This window comes from Scleropages formosus, chromosome 1, assembly GCF_900964775.1.
Source record: "Scleropages formosus chromosome 1, fSclFor1.1, whole genome shotgun sequence".
NCBI classification, from domain to species: domain Eukaryota; kingdom Metazoa; phylum Chordata; class Actinopteri; order Osteoglossiformes; family Osteoglossidae; genus Scleropages; species Scleropages formosus.
This window is the reverse complement of record NC_041806.1, coordinates 52,836,369-52,842,031: the sequence shown is the minus strand read 5'-3', so window position 1 is coordinate 52,842,031 and position 5,663 is coordinate 52,836,369.

Here is a 5,663-nt window from a genome sequence, read left to right as displayed (position 1 = left end):
GTCGAGACCCCAGCGGAGGAATTCCCATCTGGGCTCTGGATCCCAACCGCGACCACATGTTGCGGACACCGAGCTGGTCTGATCAAAATGGGGCGCGTGACGAAAATTTCTCTTTTAATGAAGCAGATGCGGAGCAAGGAGAACCAGATGAGCTCAGCGGCTCATCGACCCCTCAGATGTCTCTTCTGGAAAATGCAAGCGCTGCCACCAGTCCACCCAGTGTGCAGGTCCCTGAAGGGACACACATAAGGACAAAGAGCTTCTGGTAGTGAAATCATCAGTGGACTTGGAACATCACGAGAGATCTTTCACACACCAGGCACGTTCACACCTCAGTCCACCGGAAAACTCCATCTCCGTCACAAATGCCAGGGATTCTACGAGAAAACCCCTACACTTTCTAGAGCTGAGGTTGCGAAAGGTGCCACCACCCTGTGGTTTGACGATGACGTGACGTTGGATGGGCTCTTTACACCCTTCAAATACACCCAGCCAGCAGGTGCAGAACGATCTCGCTAAAACAAGTTACTGAAATCCAGACTTGATTCATGTTGCTTGATATTATGAAATGCAAACAACGTCTTCTGCTACTAAATTTACTCTTACGATTATGACATGTTGCAAGTAACATGAGAAGACAGAATTAACGGGCGGCATTAATGTTCTCTCTCCGCAGGGACGTTCCGGAAACCGAGCAGTGCGTCGAGGCACCGAAGAGAAATCACTGCTCACATGAACACCGATGAGTCGGTGTAGATCTTCGAGGCTACGAGCTGCTCCAAAACTGTTTCCTGGCCAACCCAACGTGACACAGCGGTGATCAGCGGGCACATGTAACACCACGACAACAGGGACCTATCGTTCTGTCCAGCTTCTCGCGGGGATGAGGAACTCCAGTCCACCTTCCGACCTTCCGCAGGTCCATTCAGCGCAAGGGACGCGAAGCTCAGCGGAGGAAACCGAAAAGGTCCTTGACCGTCCCATTACGGTAACACTGCGGAACGCTATAATTTGGCAAAACGGGTCGGAAACGAAACCGGAACGGTCATCGGACCTCTTCCGTCATAAAAAGAATTATCGCCTTATTCTCTACGAGCGCCTCACGTTACTAGGAAGAGTCGAAAGGCACAGCGACTGGGACCGACTGCAACGCGAGACATGTGGCAACACTTTGGAGATAAACGAGTCGAGAACGGCTATTTATAGGAAATACGTGGCATTTTCATGGCCATCAAGAACACGTATTACTGCTTTCTAGAACCAGCTCCGCCAGAGCGAGAAACTCGGCCTCGGTTGTTACCAGAACCAGATGGTACAAAATTATTTTTGCCCCTTAAAATAATAGACGTTTAAATATCGGCCACATTCAGGGCTTTTTGTTAAACGGTTTATAATTCTTTCCACAGAAATGATTTTTCATGAAAGCTGATCGCACCGTATTGTATTTGCATGAAATACTATTTTGGTTTCTGCCACGCTCGTCGGGGAGACTGTGCAGTCGTCTCTGTGTTTTTTCCCGGTTAACTTTTTTTTTCTCCCCGAAGAATGATGCTCTTCACTGGCAGCAGAGCCGATTTGTTTATTCTTCAAACATCTGATTGACACATACCAAAAGACGCAGCGGCGCGGCGAAGGCAGCGGAGCAGGCAAAGCAGCCAGCGGAACCAGGACAGACTGACGGGTGGTGCTGCTCGAGCGGAGACGTCACGTTGGACAGCAGATGGACAGATAGCGGCTGGAGCGCGAAAGCGAGCGGTACAGCCGAGGCCCTGAGCGCACAGGTACGTGGGAGGTGCGGGACCGATGAGTGGCGGCCGACGCCCCCGGCTGGGCCCCGTCTAGCGGGGTTCAGTAAACATCCCGCCGTAACTGAGTGGCTCTTTCACTCCGGTGGCTTCGCGACACACTTGCTGTCTGTCCCGTGCTGCACCGAGGCGGACCGCCCGCTTTGTGCCGAAGGAAGCGACATTAGCATATCCAAGGGCCGCCTGTCGCCGCGACTCCTCCGTCCCCGCGTCCCCGGTGACGGATGAGCGAGGACCCGGGGGGGGGGGGGGGGCGGCCGCCGGGCCGAGAAGACGAAGAGCCGTTTTTTAGGACCGACGGCCTTTCTCCTCCTTGACGTTGTCGTCTTTAACACCTTGGCCGTGGACGACGTGCAGAGCCGCTTGGGGAAGCTGGAGTATTTGTCTCGGTGACCTATGACCCTGAGCCCATCAATAACCTGCGCAAAGGAGTGGGGTGGGGTGAAGGAGGTGCACAACTCCTCGTTTGTCTTCATTAGGAGAGGAGGGAGCGTGTGCTCGCTGTCCGGGCAGGACTGCAACCCATCACACCCCCACCCCCCCGACGGCCTGCGTATCTCGGTCCTCCGTGCACGTCCACCTTGACAGTCATCCTGGCGTCGTACCTTCAGCTCTCTCCTTGCCACCACTTCCAAGAGCATCAGCTTCACAATGTGTTCAGCACATGGTTTATAGTATTAATGTTACTCGTTCATTTATCTGGCACTTTTCCCCAAAGCAACTTAGTGTCACGGTACTTACAACCCATTTATCCACTTATATACTAGGGTAACTTCTACTGAGTTGACAGGGACTACAGCAGGAGGTGGATTCCAAGTGTGAGCTGGCAACTGCTGTTTTACCCTCCACAGTAAAACACATACTGCGCAAACGTGCGATCGGCTGCGCGTGAACACACGACGCGAGGCCGTTGAACTAACTGAGACTCCCTGTGATCCTGTCCCGTGTTTCGAGTAATCTTGTCTCACCTACATCCGTGACACCAACTCCTAAGGCCAAACGCGGGATGTGAACGTCTTCTGCGACGGGCAGAGTGATTCGTTCTTTCTTTACAAGTTGTCATCCTGGTTTCTTGCTCACGTCCAACCATCTGAGCCAGAGGAGGAGTCTTTCCTGCTCGAGTTACTGATCTCCACCGCTGACTCAGCCCTGACTCCTCATTTTCAGCCACTTCACACAAGTGAGGCCTAGTTGTCTCTGTCAGAAACGCTGACTGACACCACAGCGTGACGTGCGCTTGGTCCTCAGACGCCATGCCCGCGTCCACGTCCACGTCCTCTCCCAAGTATTTATTTACTGTCTTGTACTCCTGTTCTGTGTTGCACCACGGTCTCTGGAGAAACAACATTTCATTCCATTGTATACAAGCTCAGGGGTGCGGTGGTGCAGTGGGTTGGACCACAGTCCTGCTCTCCGGTGGGTCTGGGGTTCGAGTCCCGCTTGGGGTGCCTTGCGACGGACCGGCGTCCCGTCCTGGGTGTGTCCCCTCCCCCTCCGGCCTTACGCTCTGTGTTGCCGGGTTAGGCTCCGGTTCCCCGTGACCCCGTATGGGACAAGCGGTTCTGAAAATGTGTGTGTGTGTGTGTATACAAGCTATACAGAGGAATGACAATAGAAACAACTTCAACTTAACTGGTTACCAGGGGAGCTGGTTCCAGCACGATGTAATTATGCTGTCCACAAAGCCACCTCTCTTAATCGATGTAATTAAAGTTACACAAATTGTAAGAGGAGCCTGTCAAGACACTGGAGAAAATGAGGAGTTATATATATATATATCATATAAACACACTGTGTATAGTGGTGGCCCAGCTGATGTGACAGTTTGGGACAGAAGCAGTAACCGTTGTCGTCCACTAACTAGGCAGCGGGGGACACACCTGGCCTGCGAGGTCCTACAACTTTTTAGTGGGGAAACGGAAACACGCATAGTAAATACAGTACAAGTGTCGAATTTACACACTTAAATACGCATCACCATCTGAAACCGCTTGTCCCATACAGGGTCGCGGGGAGCCGGAGCCTAACCCGGCAACACAGGGCGAAAGGACACACCCAGGACGGGACGCCGGTCCATCGCAAGGCACCCCAAGCGGGGCTCGAACCCCAGACCCACCGGAGAGCAGGACCCGGTCCATCCCACTGCGCCGCCGCACCCCCCAGTCACGCTTAAATAGAGTTCCAAAATGAATTAAAAAAAAACAATTTGTTTAGACAATGTGCAGGTTCAGTTGTAGACTTGAGCACCGATGAACCTGTACTCATGAGCGCCGCCCCTAAAGTGAACATGGTCCAGAAACAACAGGGCCAATAAACCGCACCGGCTTTGACCCCTGCGTGGCGTTAACTGTGGAAGGACTGCAACACGCTGCAGTGTGTACATAGAGCTGTGCAGTCAAGCCTCTCCCTACGTTCTCTCCTGCCAGCAGGATGGAAGAGCGAGATGCGATCAGATCGAACCACAACAATCAGGAAGCAGAAATCTTATCTAGGCCTCAGATTACAAAACACGATGAGTATCTCCACATCCAGGAGGGAGGTACAGACAGAACCTTCTGGATTTACATTCAGCAGTGAGCTGGGAGAGAGATGCTATGCAAATGTGGGCAGATCTGTTATTGCCAAGCGCTCGTCTTTCATGCGGTCGGCCGGGTCCAAAGCCCTGCTTCTTTCTGGACAGGACAGGCCCTTGTCTGCTCCAACGAGAACTTCCTTGCTTCAGGTTTATTTTTACCTGCTTCCGCACGCGACAAGGGCGCGCGGACACGCAATCGGACTCGCCATCTAGCATAAAGCCCTTCTTTGATTCCTCTTACACCTTGAACCTCGTCACGACGCACGCCATTCCGTTCGCGTCCCACGTCAACCAGGGACATGCGCAAAAACCCAGCAAACGAGGGCAGCGAGGGCACGACCTCGCCAGCGAGTCGGTACCGCAGGGCAGCGGTGCTCGAAAACGCCACTTCCGTCGTTCTCATCCCTCCCGCTACGATGCGAACTCGCCTTTCCGCTCTTTCCACCCTACAGTTAAGGTGCGAAGTTGACTTCAAACGACCTATTCGCAACGTACTGACCGAGAGGCTACATTTCGAGGATCAAATAAGAGCCTTTGTTAAAATGTATCAGCTTGTAAAGCATCAAGCTCCACGAGATGCGATGAATAACTGATGAGTGAGAAACGCCATCTGAGGAGTCGCAACATTTCTCCCTCCTGTAGGCACCGTCTCGTGCCTCACGACTCCACCGAATACCTGCACCCAGGAGCTCTGGACAGTCACGCCAGCTCTGCGACAGGTTTCCTCACGGAGAGACTTCTCTCCGTCTTCTGAACGGATTTTACATCCGTTCGCGTAGCCGACGCCTTTCTCAAAGCAACTTACGCTGTCTGTTCATTCATAAAACTAGAGTTCATCATTTTCAAGAAGGGATTATCTGCCGCTTAAACAAAGTACGGTTTTATGTCTATAACGCAAACATTACAAATGTTCAAAGGGTGTTGGTGGAGTGGAAAGAAACTAACTGCACTTAAGAATCACGTCTGCATCCAAGCGTCTCTTTCTCCTAATGTAATGAACAGTGTATTTTCTACGAGATGTATATCGCTTTGGAGGAAAGTGTCTGATAAATGAATAAATGTAAATATGTTGATGAGCTCCAGCTTTAATCTTTGGATCCATGTGGCAATTCGTCAGCGAAGCACCCGGCAGCGTGTTTGAGCCTGGAGCTCCTTCGCCCAAGAGCGTATAGGAACGCGGGTAAATCGGCAGAGGGTCTGACAGCAAGGACACAGGCGAGCTGGGCTGGGCGGGACAGGACAGGGCAGGGCAGGGCAGGGACTCAGGGCTGTCCCCCATTAGT